General features: G+C 39.4%; 1 protein-coding gene and 1 pseudogene across 6 annotated transcripts in view; one reads left to right on the top strand and one right to left on the bottom strand.

Annotated features, from left to right (window-relative positions):
• CHD9 (chromodomain helicase DNA binding protein 9) overlaps nucleotides 1–21,138 on the bottom strand; it is a 261,384-nt gene that overhangs the window by 199,591 nt on the left and 40,655 nt on the right. The gene's annotated exons all lie outside the window — the stretch shown is intronic.
• Nucleotides 9,437–10,186, top strand: LOC142432301 (small ribosomal subunit protein eS1 pseudogene; annotated as a pseudogene).

Below are 21,138 nucleotides of genomic sequence, written 5' to 3'. Positions count from 1 at the left end.
TACCACTTGCCAACTAAATGATCAGTCATTTATTACTGAAATGAGATTCATAAACGCTATGTTCCCTGCTTCTCATTGTTTCGTACAGATATTTACCAATAGTCTCTGAAAAGGCTACCATGTAAACTACTAGTCCTTGTAACCTATTTCAGTGGTGACCGTACTTAGAAATATTGGTCTGAGATATAACGTGTGCCAAGCAAAGTGCTGGACAACAGCTGTCCACACTCACCACTTGCGTTATTGTATACTCTCAATATAGATCCACTACATGTGAGATTGAGCCTGTGCTTTGCTAGAGGATTTGCAAAATGGTACAACCACTATGGAAAACAATTAGAAGGTTCACTGAAACGTTCTACACAGAAGTACCATATGAGCTAACAATTCTCCTAGGTCTTTCTATTGCCAAAGGAATTGAAAACAGGAATACAAATACTTGTAGATTAGCGTTCACTGCAGTACTAGTCACAGAAGACCCAAAGTGATAACAGCCAAATATTCATAAAAGATGAGTGAATAAACTAAACATAGTGTAATACAAACAATGGGATATTACTCAGTAATAAAGAAAAGTTAAAGTCTAGATACATGTGTCCATATGAATGAACTTTAACAACATTGTGCTGAGTGAAATAAGTAGCTCACAAACAGAAATACATTGTGTGATCCCACTTATCTGAAATGTCTAGAACAGACAAGTGTATAGAGACCAATGTATATTCGTGGTTTTCAGAGGTGGACATGAGGGAGGGGAAAAGGAAGACTCCGTGCTTACCAGACACTGAGCTTCTGTTAAGTGTGATGGCATAACTTGAGAAGGTGTAAGTGTGACAGGGGAACAATGTAATGAACATAATCACTCAGCAGTACATGGAAAAACTGTTGTAATGTCAAGTATTTTGTTACACACTATGTATTTACCACAATTTAAAAAAATGTAAAAATCAATTTCCTTTGCAGCAGTAGAAGCTCAGCTCATCCAACTACAGAAATAAAATTTTAAAACCACTTATTCACCCCTAAAGTTCGTTTTGTATTGTCTGGGGGCAAATCTGCTGCACAAGACCTCTTTTAAGTATTAAAGAGAAAAGATGTCACTTTTAGGACTAAGATGCATCAGACCCAAGTCACGGTGTTTTCTATTGTCTCCTGCATGTACGAAAAGTTGAACAAGGAATAAGAACCGATGCATTTGAATTAAGATGTTGGTGACAAGTATTGAAGATACCATGGGCTGCTGGAACAAACACATTTGGATTGGAAGAAGGACAATCAGAATACTTTTTAGAAGTGAGAATGGATATGATTTGAACCATTGAATTGTATGATATTTGGATTGTATCCTAATAAACTGTTTATTTTTTTTTAAAAAAGCATAAGCAGTGAGAATGGTGAGACTTTATCTCATGTACTTTGGACATGTTTTATCAAGAGAAACCAGTCTCTGGAAAAAGGATAGCATGCTTGGTAAAGTAGATGGTCAGAGAAAAAGAGGAAGAGCTACAACAGGATGGATTAACACAATGGCTACAACAATGGGTTCACACATAAACATAATTATGAGGATGCATCCTTCTGCTGAACATAAGGTAGTCACTAAGAGTCAGAACCAACTGGATGCCCACCTAACAATAATAAAGTCTGTTTCCATGCCTAGATCTAAGATCTAGATCTTTCATTTGTCATGGAAGATGTTCAAGTCAACCCAAACCAAACCCCACTGCCATCAAGTTGATAATGGACTCATCATGACCATATAACAGAGTAGAACCGCATCACGGAATTTCCAAGGCCATATTCTTTACAGAAGCAGACTGCTCTATTTTTCTCCTATGTAGCTGTTAGTGGGTTTGAACTGTTGACTTTTTGGTTTGCAGTCAAGAACTTGACCACAGCACCAGAGACCAGTGAACTTACTAGTTAAATTAGGTCAACAAACCTCAACAGCTGTGAGTTAGCAAGCTTCCATTCAAGGTTTCCAGCACCTCAGAGGACCTGGAAAGTTGACACCAGTTTTTCAGGCGATGCTAGGACAGCTTCAAACAGAAACATCTGCCTCCTAACTTCTCAATGCTTACAGGCCTCCTTAGAGATTGTCTGGCTGAGAGGAAATATGCTGGGGCAGGTATAGATTGAAATTTTGTGTGGTTAAGGCAAATCTTTAACCTCATCTAGACTTAGGGTTTTGGTTTTGGTATTCTTAATCTACAAGTAAAACAAAGACCAAAATATCTTTTTTTCAGGGCGAATAATCTGAAGCTTACACATGATCTGTGAGTCAACACATATTTAAGTCAATAAAATATGGCTCAATTTTAAAAGTCAGATAGGTGTTTTCAGATTTGTTTGAGGACATAGTACCTGGAAGTTACAGATCAATGAAATATCAATATATCATCTGAAATATTAACTATAGAAGTTTTAGTAGCAAACAAAACTACATTGCTTCTGACCAATACATCACAAAACTCGCCACATCTGCTTATGTTAAAACAAAGAAGACAATTTCCCCCCAAAAGAAGCTTATGAACTGTGTAAATTTATCAGAGTCTTTGCCTATCTAATGGCAGCTTGTTCATTTGATTTCTCTCTCTCTCTTTCTCTCTGTGGTTGGAAGCAATGAAAATATTAAGCAGACAAGTAGAAGCAATAATAGTTTGGGGACAAGAGACTTATTTTTTAACTGTAGGTTTCACTGAATTTGCAAACCTCTGCATATTACATAGAGTTGATCAATTAAGTCAGTGGTTTTCAAACTTTTCTGAAAACAGGAAAAATCTTTCTTTAAAGAGAATATATTTTGGCAGAAGTCTGAGATTAAAAAAAAGCAGAAACTCTAAATAGAAAATAAAACAGAGGCTGAAGGGCCAATCTTTAAACCTGGTGTCTCCTACCCCTTCCAGACACCGTGAAGCCTTCTGGCTACATTTTGAAAATCCTTCAGTACAACCCCTTCATTCTTCAGAAGAGAGTATTAAAATTCAGATAGGCTGAGGGATTTACCCAAGGTTGCACAGTGAATTTTTGTGAGAATCAAAACTAAAACCCATGCCTGTCACTTGTCAGTTCAGCATTTCCCCCAAGACTCCAACAAGACTACTCAGACACCACTGGTTTCTCCAAAAGCAAACTATTAGTTGAGTATGTAAGACATACATTCAACAAAGAGCTCAGCTTGGCAGAGCAGAGGCCAACTCCCTTAGAAAACGTCTCAAGTGGATGGGATCACTGTTGTCTACCTGTCTTACTATGTTCTATGCTGTTCTCAAGTTATTTATGGCCATGCTTCCCTGAGAACTGGTTATGGATCCAAGCAAGAGAAAATCCTTGGCAACGTCAATCTTTTCTCTGTTTATCAAGATGTTAACCTATTGGTCTAGATGTGAGGACGTGGGTTTTCTTTACACTGTTCAGTAATCCACACTGAAGGCTGCCATCCTTGATCTTCACCAGCGAGTGTTCCAAGTACTGCTTCCTCTCAGCAAGCAAGGTTGTGCCACCCATGTGTGGAAGTCTAATACATCCCTCCAATCCTAATGCCTCACTCTCTATCATATAGTCCAATATTTAGAATTATTTATATATTGTACTTATTCAAAATTTCTATTCTCAGTTTCGACTGAAAATGAGAAACTGTAGCAATATTGAGCTATCATAGTAAAGTGATGCCAGCCAGCAGGGCTGAGTAGGGAGGTATGTCCTCTCCTATTTGTCAGTCTCACCACTCCATATTGCGTTATGCCTGCTTGAAATACGAATCTAAGAAAATTCGAAGTTGTCAATAATGAAATGGAATGCATAAAGATCTATATCCTAGGTGTTAGTGACCTGAAATCCACTAGTATTGGCCATTTTGAATCAGAAAATCATATGATTTACTGTGCCAAGAATGACACAATCTAGAGGAGTGGCATTGCATTCATTGTCAACAAGGACATTTCAAGATCTGTTTTAAAGTACAATGTTGTCTGTGCTAGGATTATATGTATCTAAAGTAAATCTAATCAATACAACTATTCAAATTTATGCGCCACTATGAAAAGCTAGTGATGAAGAAACTGAACAATTTTACCAATGACTTGGGTCTGAAATTGATCAAACATGCAATTAAGATGCATTGATAATTATTGGCAATTGGATTGCAAAAGTTGGAAACAAAGAGGAAGGAGGAGTAGTTGGAAAATATAGCTTTGGTGATAGAAACAAAGCTAGAGATCACATGGCAGAATTTTAGAAAACCAACAACTCGTTCATAGCAAATACCTTTTTTCAACAACAACAAAGGTAACTATACACATGCACTTCTCCAAATGGAATGCACAGAAATCAAATTGACTACATCTGTGGGCAAAGTGTATGGAGAGGCCCAATGTCAGCAGCTACACCCTCACTAGGGGCTGACTGTGGAACAGACCATCAGTTTCTCATATAAAAGTTCAGGTCAAAAATAATAAGTTCAGATTAAATCTGAATAAAATTAAAAGTTCACTAGAGCCAAAATAAGGCCTTGAGTCTATCTGATCTGAATTTCAAGAACATCTCAAGAACAGATTTGCTGCAGTGAACACTAATGGTAGACCTGATGACTTGTATGAGGACATCAAAAAACATCAATCATGAAGAAAACAAAATGTCACTAAAAATACAGCAAAGAGATTACCATGGGTGAAGGAGGAACAGTTTTTACTTAGGTGGGCACTGAGTTTATGTTAATGGTGGTGGAATAATTTGGAAAATGATTAACAATGGTTGTATAATATGAATAGTATAATAAATGGCATTGAATTATACATATACAAGTTGTTGAATTGGACGTTTTGTCGTGAATATTTATGCTACAATTAAAAATAAATATACTAGTAACATTGAGTACAGGAAGAAAATGTTCAATTGTGGTAATGATTGCACAACTCCTGTTAATATGAACTACTGAAATGTATGATATGTGGATGAAGTGCCGATAAAACTGTTTTTTTTTTAAATGGGAAAGAAAGAAAAGATCAAAGTGGATGCTAGAAGAGACTCTGCAACTTGCTCTTAATTTGAAAGTAGCTGCTGCAAATGGGAGAAATGATGAAGTCAAAGAGATGAACAGAAAATTTCAGAGGGCAGCTTGAGAAGACAGAGCAAAATGTTATAATGAAATGTGCAAATACCTAGACTTATAAAATAAAAAGGGAAGAACAGACTCAGCATGCTTTTCCCCCCAGCATACGTTAAACTAAAAGAACGCAAGAAAAAAATTCAAGCTCCAAGCAGTAATATTGAAAGCCTCTACAGGCAAAATATTGAATGATGCAGGAAGCATAAAAAGAGGATGGAAAGAATACACAGTCACTGGATCAAAAAGAACATTCCACCTTTCCAGAAAGTAACATATGAGCAAGAGCCAATAGTGCGGAAAGAAGTTCCAGCTGAACTGAAAGTATTAACTAAAAACAAGGCTTCGGGAATTGATGAGTGTGATAGCAGGTGTTTTGTGCCAACAGGGTACCTGTAAGAACAGGTGGGTGGAGTTTAGCCTGTCAATAAGACTAAAGCTTGCTACAACCCTGAGGCTTCACCACGACCTGCTTCTGCTGGCATGAGTTGAAAGGACCATCAGTATATTTAATGTCCCACGAAAGTGAGTTGGACTGAGCTCTCTGTACTGCTATGTGGACTAATTATATATATATATATATATATATATATATATATATATATATATATATATATGGAATACAAATATTATATACAAAGATTATATATAATATATTATATAAATCAAAAAGGAATACAAAGACTATATATATATATATAATCTTAAGTGTCCTGGTTTTGTTTTTCTAGAGAACCCTGCTTAATACAACGGGATACCAGTGGAAATGTATCAGCAGGTTCATGAAGCACTGAAAGCACTCACTCATCTACGCCAGGAAATGTGGAAGACATCTCCTTGGCCAACTGACTGGAAGAGATCCATATTTGTACCCATTGTAAAGAAAGGTGCCCCAACAGAATGAATGAATTATAGAACAATATCACTGATGTCACATCCAACCAAAATTTTACTGAAGATGGTTGCAGCAGTACATTGACAGGGAGCTGCCAGAGGTTCCGGCCAGATTCATAAAAGGATGTGGAACAAGACATATCATTGCTGATATCAGATGGCTCTTGATTGAAAGCAGAGAATGCCAGAATTATGTTTCCTTGTGTTCTATTAACTATGCCAAGGCATTTGACTATGTGGATCATGTCAAAATAACAATAACCATGAGAAGAATGGGAATTCTGGAATACTCCATTGTGCTCATGTGGAACTGGTAGTGGATCAAGAGGTAGTTTTTTAAAAAGAACAAGGGAACTTTGCATGGTTTAAAATCAGGAGAGGTGGGCATCATGGTTGTAGCCTCTCATCATACTTCTCAATTTGTATGCTGAGCAAATCACAAGAGAAGCTGGATAATATGAAGAAGAATGCAGGACAACCTGTTAGACGCAGATGACACAATCTTGCTTGCTGAAAGTAAGGAGAACTTGAGGCACTTGCTGATGAAGATCAAAGGTTGCAGCCTTCAGTATGTGGTATAATTCAATATAAAAACACAAAACAAACTCACTTCCACTGATTCAATGCAGACTCATAATGACCCTATAGGACAGAGCAGAACTGCCCCTGTTAGTTTCCAAAACTGTAACTACTAAGGGGAATAGAAAGCCTAGTCTTTCTCGTGAGGAATGATTGGTGGTTTTGAACTGCTTATGTTGCATTTAGCACCCCAAAGAGTAACTACTAATAGGTAACATCATTATAAATGGAGAAAAATTAAAGTTATCAAGGATTTTATCTTGTTTGGATCCACAATTAATGTTCATGGAAGCAACCGTCAAGAGATCAAAGACATGTTGCACTGGGTAAATCTGGTGCGTAAGTCTTCTTTAGAATATTGAACAGCAAGGATGTTACTTGTTTGTGCTACTTGTGCCTGACCCAGACCATGGCATTTTCAGTTGCCTCGTGTGCATGTGAAAGTTGGACATTGAATAAAGAAAACTGGAGAAGAACTGATACACTTGAATTGTACTGGAGAAGAATACTGAAAGTACCATGGACGGCTAAAAGGATGAAGCTATCTATCTTGGAAGAAGGATAGCCAGAGTGCTCCTAAAAGGCAAGGGTGGGCAGACTTTGTCTGACATGCTTTGGTCATGTTGTCAGGGGAGACCAGCCCCTAGAGAAGGACATCATGCTTGGTAAAGTGGAGAGACAGAGAAAGTGAGGAAAGATCTCAATGAAATAGATTGACACAGTGGATGCAATAATGGGCTCAAGCATGGGAACAATTTTGAGGACAGGGAAGGACCAGGCAGTGTTTCGTTCTGTTGTGCTATAGATTGGAACTGACTTAATGACATCTAACAATAACAAGTTCAGGTTGAAGTTGAAGAAAATTAAGAGAAGTCCTCAAGAACCAAAATATGGACTCCAGTATATCCCACCTGAATTTAGAGAACATCTCAAGAATAGATTTGACTTATTGAAAACTAATGACAGAAGACCTAATGAGATGTGGGATGTCATCAAGGATATTATACAAGATGATAGCAAAGGGTCATAAAATTTTTTTTAAAAAGGAAAGATCAAACTGAATGTCCAAACTCTGAAACTTGCTCTTGATCAGAGTTGCTGAAGCAAATGCTAGAAATGATAAAAAGAAACAAAAAAATTTGAAGGCATTTCAAAAAGGCAACGTATTATAATGAAATATGTAAAGACTTGGAGTTAGAAAACCAAAAGGAAAGAAGACATTCAACATATCTGAATGTCCTCCAAAAATTAGATTATAGCCACAAGTGTATAAAGTCCAGAATTATAACATATCCCATAGGGAATCATGGCTAGAAGGACCATATTAATTGACTACAATTCAGTTGGTTTTGCAAAATTCTATCATGCTCTCTCTGGCTTCATTTATATCACCAACACCATATTTTCCAACTACTGGTACTTTTGTTTCCAACTTTCATATTCCAATAACCAATAAGTATAAATATATTTTGATTGCATGCTTGATCAATTTCAGAATAAAGGACTTGGTAGAATTCTTCATCATTAGCTTTAGGGGTTGGTATGCAAATTTGAATGATAGTTATATTAACTGGTCTTCTTTGTAGGACTATGGATATTATCCTATCACAAAAAGCATTGTACTTCAAGACAGATCTTAAAATGTTTTGCTGATGAATCTGGCACCATTTCTCTTGAATTTTCATTCTCACCATAGTAAAGCATATGATTGTCTGATTCAAAATAGTCAATACTAGTCCATTTCTCACTAATGCCTAAGATATCCATATTTATGCATGATATTTCATTTCTGACAACATCTAATTTTCCTAGATTCCTAGACCCATGGTTAAATTTAACACAACCTGTATAATACAGCTACTGTGTAGACACTGGTGGCTCAGTGATAGAACTGTTGCCTTCCATGTAGGATACCTCGACTCAATTCTTACACTAGCGCATTTCATGAAGAGCCACCAACTATCTACTAGTGGGAGCTTGCAAGTTGCTATGATGTGGAATAGATGTCAAGGGAGGTTCTAGACTAAGATGTACTAGGAAGAAAAGGCACATAGTCCACTTCCAAATATCAGTCAATGAAAACTATGAACCACAAAGGTCCTATCTGTCCCCTACCAGAAGGATAGTGTGGGCCTGGACAGCATTTTGTTCTGTCATGAGTCATGGCAGTTAACTAACAAATATACTAAGACCTAATTTGAAAATGTAAATGATGCCCCTGGCTACTTAAGTCTGCAGCCCTTCCTGTAAGATATCCTTTGGTGAATAACTATCTATCATTCATTTGTCGGTATTTTGGCTTTTTTACCACACATCTTTAAATTCCCACACCACACGCATGGGGAAATCACTTATTTCCCAAATATGAATGTTATGAATTCTGAGCTCTGGTTCTAGTGTTCTAACCTGGCACCAACGTCAGAATAAAAATTGACTGATGAATCCCAGACCAGTTTTGAGTCATGGTGGTAATACATGTGTCATTTGTGTTGTATTAACTTGCCACTGTGTTGAGCAGCGATGAGTCACAGGGGAATAGACAGAAACAGACCATTTCAGTACAAGAATAAAACCATTAAGAAGAGTTCTTATCACTCTTCTGAGTTGAGAGAAAATATCAGCAGGGATCATTTAAAGCCCAAAGCATGTAAGATGAAGTTACCAACCCACAAATCAAAGGAGTGCAGACTAGAGAAAAAAAATGAACCTCTTTTAAATACTTGTGCTTAGTTAATTTCCTGGATACAGTCTCATTAGAACCACAAGTCTAGTTTCCATTAAAAGTTGCAAGCTATTCTAAAGAATAAATAACAGGAGTTTCAATTCCGCTCTTTTCGCTCTCTGCGTGGCACTGTGGTGGTCAGCAAGAATAAGCGTCTTACAAAAGGTGGCAAATAAGGAGCTAAAAAGAAAGTGGTTTGTTCATTTTCTATGAGAGATTGGTATGATGTGGAAACACCAACTATGTTCAACATAAGAAATATTGGAAAAACACTAATCACTAGCACTCAAAGAACCAAAATTACACCTGATAACCTCAAGGTTCGAGTTTTTGAAGTGAGCCTTAATGATGTGCAGAACAATTAAGTTGCATATAAAAAATTCAAGCTAATTACTGAGGATGTTCAGGGCAAAAACTGCCTGATCAACTTCCATGGCAAGGATCTTAACACATGACAACATGTGTTCATGGTAAAAACATGGCAGCCCATGATTGAAGCTCATGTTGATGTCAAGATTACTGATGGCTTGCTTCATCTTTTCTGTGTTGATTTTACTAAAGAAATGCTACAATCAGATTTGGAAGACCTCTGATGCTCAGCACCAGCAGGTCCGCCAAATCTGAAAGAAAATGATGGAAAGCATGACCCGAGAGGTGCAGACAAATGACTTGAAAGACATGGTCAAAAAGTTGGTTGCAGACAGCATTGGGAATGACATAGAAAAGGCTTGCCAATCTGTCTATCCGCTCCGTGATGTGTACATCAGGAAAGTACAAATGCTGAAGGAGCCCAAGTTTGAATTGGGAAAACTCATAGAACTTCATGGTGAAGGTGGTAGTTCTGGGAAAAAACTACTGGAGCTGAGAGAGGTGCTAAAGTGGAATGAACTAATAGTTAAGAATATGTTTAAAATGCAGACTTTTAATGGTGACCAATAAAAGATCTTATTTATGAAAAAAAGAAGAAATAACACAAGATTGTTCATTGCAGTGCTGTTAACAAAAGCAAACGTTTGGAAACTATCTAAGGAGGCGGGTTAGCAAAGAGTATGGAACATTCATACAAGGGAATACAATTAAATAATTTTTAAAACAAACTTTTTATTAACTCAATTAGAATGATCTTCAAATGATAAAGCCAAGGTATAGAATAATATAGTATGTTGCCATTAAAATGAGAGTAAATGAATACACATGTACAAACAAATATATTTGCTTATTTTCTTGTTCACACCTGAAATCACTGACTTCTTCTGTAAGGGGGCACTTGATAATAAAGCCACAGGTTTAAAGAGGTCATCGTGTATATAGCCTTTTGAACCTTGAACCAAATAAATTGCCTACTCAAAATAAATAAAATTAGTATTTTAAAAGAAATAAAATGGTATTAAAGAAGTTAAATAAGCCCCTTTTAATCAGAGACAGAAGGTAGTTTATGATAACATTCTTACACTTTTGCTGAGTGCAGAAACAGAACCTCTGCTCTAACCGAATGAGTTAGGTGCTTCCATTGAGTGGTTGTCCAGGAGAAGCAATGCCAAATGTAATTTGCTAGTTTAAGAGCTATACTTATATTGGCCCCAGAGCTGAGCGCAGAGTGGAAATCCTTTTCTTCCTGGCTTTATGAAATGAGTTTCCAATGTTGGCAAGGCAATTTCTGACTATGCCAGCAGAATCTAACAGACACATAGACACAACGCATCTCTAATTGCGAGTGGTCAAACTCCCCCTTGTGTTGGTTAAAAATACAGGGTAGGGGAGGAGCTGTCATAATTCACCCTTTTCCTTCATGCTTTGGCAACAGGACAGTTAAAATGCCAACAATTTAAGAAAGCCGCAAAATATGGTCAAAGCTAAGATTTTGAAAAAAATTCCCGTGGCCCAGCCCCAGAAGAGCTGCAGCCTCCTGGGATCTCATAACAAACATATTGCCTCTGTACAAGAGTCAGACACGATGAGGGGATTTGTAATAGAGAAGCACCAGGGATAGAAGGTAGGGACATTTAGTAGGAATCAACATAACAAGTTTGTTTCAGTCTTGACTCTATCCCTGTACTTGTCATTTGATCTTAACTTTCTGAGTAGCTATCTCTATGAAATGGAATCTTAATAGCTTCTTCAACTTCCTTCCTAGACTATCATGAGAACTAAAAGATAAAAATGGGTACAAAAGCATTTTTTTCAAAAGCATTTTTAAAGCCTATAGAGCATTAGAGGCAAATGTTAGATAATAAATAGAAGACTAAAAGAAGTTATGAAACAGAAGAGCAAAGATGATCTTTAAGATCAGATAGGTCAGAACTTAAATTCTAACATTACCCTCTTTATCTGCTGCATGATCAAAGGCAAGTCCTTTAGCCTTTCTCAACCTTGTTTTCCTTACTGCAAAATGGGGTTAATTCTACCTACTTATCAAGATGGTTAGAGGAATTAAGTTATACACACATTCACACACGACAAGGAGCTTTCATGGCGTATTGGGTTATGCATTGAGCTGCTAACTACAAGGTCAGATTTGAATCCACCGGTTGCTCAGGAGAGAAAGATGATGCTGTGTGCTTCATCTTTAAAGTTTTAGAGACTCACAGGGGTAGGTCCACTCTTACGATGACATGGACTCTACTTGAAGGCATCAAGTCTGTTTGCTTGTTTGTTTTATATGAGGGAGGCTCACAAATTTGTGGAAAATGTCCATAAATTTGAATTCAATTTTTCCATGAACTTTTTGAAGCATCTCCTCACCCCTGATCGTGTGTGTGTGTTTGTGTGTGTGTGTGTGTGTAGTGCTGAACACATAGAGAGCTTTCAAAAAGGTAATTATCTTGGGTAATCATGGTCTAAATCAAGAGGCAGTTCCTTCCTTGTTTCACTCATTTATGAAACTCTATGTGTTATCCGCTCAAGGAGTCAGGCTGTTTGGGTTTGAATTTTAGCTTGGCCAATGGCTTGCTGGGTATTGGGAAATTTATGTAACCATTCTATACTTCAGCTTACTCATATATGTCAAGAAAATGTTTACTGTTAATAATAATAATATGTCACAGTGGTTAAGTGCTCATCTCTGAACTAAAAGTTGACAATTTAAACTTACTAGCCACTCCCTGGGACTAAGATGTGATAGGTTGCTTCCATAAAGTTTTACAGCCTTAGAAACTCTCTGGGCAATAATGGTAGTACAACGCAGAGTATAATCAAGGGCATGGAATCATACATGTAGAAATTGTTGAATTGGAGAATGTTTTGTTATGTATATTTTTGCCAAAATTTAAAAAAAGAATAATAATGAGTATAAGGAACAGAAAATATATTAAAATTGATTGTGGTAATGATTGTACAACTTTTCTTGATGTGTTGAAATTACTGAATTGTATGATATGTGGATGACATGCCAGTACAACTGTTTAAAAAGAGAAAGAAAGAAACCCTAGGGGAACAACTCTACTCTGTTCTATAGGCTACTATCAGTTAGAATAGATAGTAATGAATTTGGGTTTTATATTGGCCATTATTATTACTAAACATTATTTGTACTCAACAACTGAAATACAGTGGTGGACAAGACAGATTTGGTCTTTGCTTTCAGAAGTTGCCATTGCTAAACCCATTGCCATCGAGACAATGGTGTCTCGTAGCAATCCTTTAGGACAGGGCAGAACTGCCCCTGAGAGTTTCTGGGTGTAGAAAGTCCTATCTTTCTCCTGCTGAACAGCTGGTGGTTTTGAACTGCTGGCCTTGCAATTAGCAACCCAACAAGTAACCATTATACTACCAGGGTTCCTTTTAAGGTGCTCAGAAATCACCAACCACATCTTACAGTAGAGAAATTTAGGCCTCATAAGATTAACTGCCTCCACTGAGGCCAGACAACTAGTTAATGAGAGAGCAGCAATGCAGACCAGCCAGGACTGATGAGAAAGTTCCTGTATCTTGACTGCCCCAAACAGCTCAACCAGCATTGTCCAGATTCAAACTTTTTGGAAACTGAAGAGCTTTGGAAGGGCTAGAGTGGATTCCAAAAGCCATTTGGGATTGGCCCAGTAATTATGCACATTCCTGATCTCCACCCTCTTTCTACATTTCATTCCTAACAGTGTTGCCCTTGCCTAACCATATGTGGATCTCTCTGCAGATTAATGATTTGGAATTAATGGAGAACTGCCAAATCACTCACAACACTTAGATTTTTGTGTACTTCCTAATCTTAAAAAAAGAACCAAGCATAGGCGTCTCAGAGACATCCTATACAGGGGCAAAGAGATGTTTTCTATTGCCCAAACTGGGTATACAGCATTGGGAACACTCTTCAGGACCAGGAAAGCATCATGATAAATTTAAAGTAACATAAAGCCTTGGAAGGGAGGTAAGCAAAAGGCTCTGATGTTTAAGCATAATTAAATTCCTGCTAAATCTAGTTCTGCTCCGATAGTGTGCTGATCTCCTGTCTCCCTCCCTCTTTCCCTTCCATCTATCTGGCTTGCATCTATCCAGGGTTCCCAAAACTGTGGCTCTTGAGCTCTATGAGGCTCTTTTGGTATGTACATGTGACCCTGAAGTAAAATAAAAAATTTTAAAGGATATTATTCAGATAGTGGTGATTTCATTTGTTTGTGAAAACATATGTATTGTTCTTAAATAATTTTACATTGTTGTTAGGGGCAGGAGTGGCTCTTGTGTCTCAAAAGTTTCCCAACCCTGAGATCCTAACATCAAACTACATGTTGGGCTGCTAACAGAAAGGTCAGCAGTTCAAAACCATCAGTAGCTCTGTAGAAGAAAGAGGGGGCTTTCTACACTCGAAAAAAAGTTACTTACAGTTTTGGAAACTCACGGGGGCAGTTCTACTCTGTTCCATAGGGTTGCTATGAGTCAGAATTGGCTTGGTGGCAGTGAGCTTGGCCTTATTTTATCTATCTATCTATCTATCTATCTATCTATCTATCTATCTATCTATCAACATCCAACACCTGCTCTGTGCCAGGCAGTAACTCATTATCCTGATTTTAAAAGTGGACTTTATGCCAATCTGTAGATTTTTATCCAAATTACAATAAACACACATCACTGAGATGCTTCTACCACCACTGGATCCACAAGACTTCCCACCCACTGGCCTGTGACCTTCTTGCATTCAGCATCATTGCATGTGTTGCCTGAGTCTGAAGAGGATTTTATAGATTGGCAGCAGACACATGGGCTAATATTGGACTTATGAACTTGATCTGCACTGGGCTGGGATGTTTTCTTAATGTAAAATTACTCTTAAAGTTATAAAGCTGTCTCTTACACACATCTGAGTATCCTGGACTTTTTCCTCTAGTCAACCCAGACTAACACAGTAATGTAGCCAGAGGCTGCATTTCCTATTTACATTTGCAAACACACCTGAGGCAAACCTTTCTATGATAGGCACATTTAACAAACCAAATAATTTACCAATGGGAGAGAGAGGAGTGATTTAATAATCTAGAGAAAATAATATTACATAATTACATGTAATTAGAAGTGAGTCCCTGGGTGGTGAAAAGTCAGGAGTTCAGCTATTAGCTGAAAGTTTGGTGATTCTAACCCACTCAGAGGCACCACAGAAGAAAGGCTTGGAGAAAGCTCACAGCCTTGAAATCTCTACAAAGTCGTTCTACTCTGACATGCATGGAGTTTCTGTCAGTTGGAAGCCACTGTATGACTCTTAACGATAATATGTATAATGAATGTATGTCTACACACATTTCTGGGTTTAAAGCTAACATCATCATACATACTATGGTTTTCTCTATATCCCCACATGGCGGACTGGAGATAGAAAGGCCAGTAGTGACTTGACAGGTCACAGAATTGGTCAGGCCAAATGCAGAGACCTTTTGAATGTTAACAGGACTGTGATCTTCAGAAAACATCACTATTTTTTACAGGCTAGCTGCCCCAAAGCAAGACAAAGTTTGATTCTTTACATTTCCCTTTCAATTCCCTTTGCCACAACAACCCAGTCATCCTCATGTTGAGAACACAAAGCCAGCATGGGGCACAGCCAGACAAAGAACCCATAGACAAAATAAGCACGGGCCATTTTGTGGATAATTTGGAGATGGGAACTTGTTCTTTAGGTGGGTGGGGGAGGAGAGGAGGGGAGTTTCCTTGGCTTGAATTATTCTGATGAGTCATTAGGTTCACATCCCATTATTTGCATGGTTTCTCACCTCTTTCCCTCCCCTGGGCAGCAAGATCATTCAGCCACCAGCAGGGCTGTCTAGAGGCTGGGCTGGCCTCTGCCCCACAACCCCTCCCTACTTGCATGGGGAGGGGAGGAAGGGAGAGGGGGGAGCAAGGAGGAGAGGTGGGGGTAAGGGAGGAAACTGTCTCTCTAGTGGCTGTCAACTTTCCCAGCTGACTCAACTCACCACTGCTCCTCCTCCACCCCAACACAGCCTCCTAACTTTCCATTTTCAGGCCTCTCTGCTCTCCAGGCAGGAGTACCCTTCCCGCAGACAACTGGGCACTGTCTGGAGCCTGGGGTTGCCAGCAGCACAGAAGGCTGAGCATTGTCGGGCACTGTGCCTGCTGGCCTGACAGGCCCTTTCTCAGGACAATTAGAATAGGCTGCAATGGAGAGTTCGGAATATAGGTCAAGGTGCTCTCCAGAGGGCCCAGAGGAGGATCACCTGACTACGAGCTGTATGACTCAGAGAGAGAAGGGACACTGGGTGGGAACAGGAGTCTCGTGGTCTGCAATGCTGAGGGAGGTCATGTCCTCTCCTCTGGCTGACTGTCAAGGGAGGTGGAGGAAGCTGCTGGAGACGGCAGGAAGGATAAAGTGACCTCTGGTGACCTATCTAAGGTGGAATCTGAACCCAGTCAGAAGAGGCTGTTACCTTTCTCGTAGCTGAAACCTCTGTCAGGGCCACCCATCTGTGTGACTGCAGACATCTAATTAGCTGCCTCCTGCCAAAGTGGGAAATCGAATTCACAAAGTGCTCATCACTCCAGAACCCACTGAACCCAGCCTCAAACGAAAGAGACCAGAGTGGAGGTTGATCATGGCAGGGCAGTCATCCCTATTACAGGCAATTAGATTTCTCCCTAAATTAATTTTGAGTACGAAAATCACTAACTCATTTTATTTCACATCTCTGCACAGCAAGCCTCCTTTCAAGGGCGGAGCAGTGGCTGCTGTGGCGGAACAGCAGCTGCTCTGTCTGAGCCTCCCTTCCTTAGGCTCCAGCTGCAGGTTCCTTCCGGCCACAGGGGGAGTTTCCCCATCCGTAGGGCTCTTGCTCTAAGCCTTGCTTGCTGGCCACCCTCACCTCCTGCCCCCCAGCTGCTCACCACCCTCTGTGGTAGCCCTGGGACACCCTAATTCCATGAGTCAGAGCCAGGCTGGAGACAGACAGCAGGTTTCCTTTATTAAATCAGCCTCCTGCCCTGTACACCGCACAGGGAGGCTATAATTACTCGTTGGCCCAGCTTTGCAGACTGAGACACAGACGCTTGAGTAGGAGGGCTGGCTCCTGAATCTTGCATTTATCTAGTGTACCCCCATTTGGAATAACAGCCAAAGGTTAAAGGCCTTCTCTACAAATGTCAGATATTTTTGCATAGGAAGTGGGACAAATTGGGCCCAGACACCAGTGTATCGAGCTAGAAGAGGTGTGTTTGTGTGTGTGTGTGGGGGGGGTTGGGGGGGGGGATACTATATTAAAATTTCCAGTAGGTTTTTGTTCATTTGTTTATTTTTAATGCCTCCTACCTCATGACTGGACTCACATTTCAGTCAGGCAGCTAATTTAAATGCTGTTAATTTTTAAGAGATAAAGGGAAGGGTGACACAACATTGTCTTAGGAATTGAGGTCAGGACTTTTCTTATCCTTTAGGGGCTTAGGAGAGGAGATGGATTAATTAGGGTGTGAGGTAGTATCGATGAAGAACACAGCTTTCCCCCAGATCCTGGATGCTTCCTCCCCCCAACTACCATGATCCGAATTCTACCTTGCAGGGCTGGATAGGACAGAGGCTGTACACTGGTACATATGAGGGTTGGAGGTACAGGGAATCCAGGGTGGATGATACCTTCAGGACCAAGGGCGTGAGGGACGATGCTGGGAGAGTGGAGGGTGAGTGGGTTGGAAAGGGGGAACTGATTACAAGGAGCCACATGTGACCTCTTCCCTGGGAGAGGGACAGCAGAGAAGGGGGGAAGGGAGACCCCGAATAGGGCAAGATATGACAAAATAACGAGGTATAAATTACCAAGGGCATATGAGGGAGGGGGGAAAGGGGAGGGAGGGGGGGGGAAAAAAAGAGGACCTGATGCAAGGGGCTTAAGTGGAGAGCAAATGCCTTGAGAATGATTGGGGCAGGGAATGTATGGATGTGCTTTATACAATTGATGTATGTATATGTATGGATTGTGGTAAGAGTTGTTGGAGTCCCTAATAAAATGTAAAAGAAGAAAAAAAAAAAAGAATTAATTGTCGGCACAAAATCTCTGGCCTCTCAGCTTCTCAATGGCTTGCAGAAATGTCTTAAAACTGAAAAATAATTGGCTCCTATAAATAAATAAACTGACAAAATTAAAATATAAACCTCATGAACTGTCCAATGTAGTGGCTTTAATTGGTTCATCCAATCATTCATTAATTCTTGCAGGAAGCATTTATTCCATTAATTCTACAAGTATTTGTTAAACTGCTTCTTTGCCAGTCATGGTTATAAACATTTGGGATATATAAGAACCAAACTAACCAAAGATATACACAGACAAATAGGCAGACAAACATGTCCATCCTTGTGGATCAATAATACATAATAATAATTACATGGTACATTAGAGACAAATAAAACAAAAATAGAGCAGGGTTAGGAGAATTATTGGTGACGGGGAATTCATAAACATTTCATGACATTGGAGAACAAATTTGTAACTTCAATCTCACACTGAAAGAGTTCTCAAGTTTCCCTAGAAATTGTACATTAAATGAGTTACATGTGACTAGAGTAAATTATAAAATTCATAAAGTTTTGTTTGTAATTAAAAGTGTGAGTGTGTTTTAGACATAATTGATAAAAGACAAAGTGCCATGACATTTGACCTATCAGAATTCAAGTCAGATTCAGAAGAGGGCATGGAACGAGTGGTATTGTTGCTGATCACAACTGGCTCTTGTATGAAAGCAGAGAACACCAGAAAGATGTCTACCTCTGTTTTATTGACCATGAATTCACCTGTGTAGAATCTACTATCTATAGTGTAGATTATAACAAGTTATGGATGACATTGTGAAAAATGTGAATTCCAGAATAATTAATTGGTGCTAATACAGAGCTTATCCACAGACCAAGAGGCACTGTTTGAACACAACAAGGGGATATTGTGTGGTTCAAAATCAAGAAAGAGTTGTCAGGGTTGCATTCTCTCACCGTATTTATTCAATCCATATGCTGAGCAAATTATCCAAGAAGCTGGACTATATGAAGAAGATATGGCATCAGGATTGCAGGAAGCCACACTGACAACCTGTGATACTCAGATGACACAATCTTGCTTGCTAAATGCAAGAGGATTTGAAGCACTTATTGTTGAAGAACAGTATGGAAAACACATTAGCGTAAAGAAAAAAACCCTCACACCTGGGCCAATAACCAACAGCATGATAAATAAAAGAAAGACAGAGGTTGTTAGGAATTTTGTTTTGCTTGGATCCACAGTCAAACATCCATTGAAGTATAAGTCAAGAAATCAAATTACATATTGCATTGGACAAATCTGCTGCAAAAGACCTCTTGAAAATATTAAAAATCAAAGATGTTACTGTAAGGACCAATACGTACCGAGCCCAAGCAATGGAAATCGCAACTGCCTCGTATACACTGAAAACTGGATGATGAAAAGGAAGACTGTAAAAAAAATTGATGCCTTTAATTTATAGTGTTGATGAAGCATGCTGAATATATCATGGGCTGTCATTAGAATGGAAAAATCTGTCTCAGATGGGAAAGGGGAGGGGTACAGAAAGTGGGTGTTAACAAACCCAGGGACAAAGGAACAACAAGTGATCTAAATCGATGGTGAGGAGGACGTAGGAGGCTTGGTAGGGCTTGATCAAGGGCAATGTAACTGAGAGGAATTACTGGAACCCAAATGAAGGCTGAGCATGATAGTGGAACAAGAGGAAAGTAAAAAGAAATAGAGGAAAGAACTAGGAGGCAAAGGACATTTATAGAGGTCTACATAAAGGCATGTACACGTGTAAATATATTTATATATGAGGATGCGGAAATAGATCTATGTACATGTATTTATAGGTTTAGTATTAAGGTAGCAGATGGACATTGGGCCTCTACTCAAATACTCCCTCAATGCAAGAATGATTTGTTCTATTAACCTGGCATTCCATGATGCTCACCTTCCTGACATGATTGCTAAAGACAAATGTGTGCATAAGGAAACGTGGTGAAGAAAGCTGACGGTGCCTGGCTATCCAAAGATATAGTGTTTGGGGTCTTAAAGGCTTAAGATAAACAAGTGGTCATCTAGCTAAGCAACAAAGTCTATATGGAAGAAGCACACCAGCATGTGTGATCACGAGGTGTTGATAGGATTAGGTATCAGGACTCAAAGACCCAGAACAAAAAAAATCATATCATTGTGAATGAGGGGGAGTATCAAGTGGAACCCCAAAGCCCATCTATAGGCAACTGGACATCCCCTAACAGAAGGGTCGCAGGGAGGAGAGGAGCCAGTCAGGGTGCAGTATAACACCGATGAAACATACAACTTTCCTCTAATTCTTTAATGCTTCTCCCCTGCCCGCCTCCCCACTATCATGATCCCAATTCTACCTTACAAACCTGGCTAGACCACAGGATGTACACTGATACAGATAAGAGCTGGAAACACAGAGAATCCAGGACAGATAAACCCTTCAACACCAATAATGAGAGTAGTGATACCAGGAGGGTAAGGGGAAGGTGGGGCGAGAAAGGGGTAACTGATCACAATGATCTACATACAAACCCCTCCCTGGGGAATGGACAACAGAAAAGTGGGTGAAGGGAGACATCAGTCAATACAACACATGAAAAAAAGTGTATAATTACCAAGGGTTCCTGAGGAAGAGAGAGTGAGAGAGGGAGGGGGAAAATGAGGAGCTGATACCAAGGGCTCAAGTAGAAAGAAAATGTTTTGAAAATGATAATGGCAACAAATGTACAAATGTGCCTGACACAATGGATGGATATATGGATTGTGATAAGAGTTGTACGAGCTACCAATGAAATGACTTTTAAAAAAAATCTGTTTTGGAAGTACAGCAAGAATGTTCTTAGAAACGTTGAGACTGTCTCACACCAGGAGGGATCAGTCCCTAGAAAAGGACATCAGGCTTGGTAAAGTAGAAGGTCAGCAAAAGAAGTCCCTCAGTGAGATAGAGGGACAGAGGATACAACCATGGGTTCAAGCACAGTAATAATTGTGAAGATGGCACAGGGCCTAACTGTGTTTGGCTCTGGTGTATAACAGGGTTGCTAGGAACGGGAACCAACTCAACAGCAGCCAACAACTGGTTAAGGGTAGGTAAAAGTGCTTCATATGAATATTTATTGGGTATTTGTACTATAGGAGTCCCTGGGTTTAACATTCTTGGCTGATAACCCAAAGATTAGAAGTTCTAGTCTACCCAGGGGCACCCTGGATGAAAGGTCTGGTTATCTACTTCTGAAAAATCTGCCACTAGAAACCTTATAGAGCACAGTTCTACTCTGACATACACACTATCGCTATGGGTAGAGTCAACTCACTGGCATCTGGTGGGGAGAGAAGATAGGACAGTAGTTAAGGGCTTTCAT

This window comes from Tenrec ecaudatus, chromosome 18 (genome assembly GCF_050624435.1).
Source record: "Tenrec ecaudatus isolate mTenEca1 chromosome 18, mTenEca1.hap1, whole genome shotgun sequence".
In the NCBI taxonomy this organism is placed as follows: Eukaryota; Metazoa; Chordata; class Mammalia; order Afrosoricida; family Tenrecidae; genus Tenrec; species Tenrec ecaudatus.
This window is presented reverse-complemented; position numbering and strand designations above follow the sequence as displayed.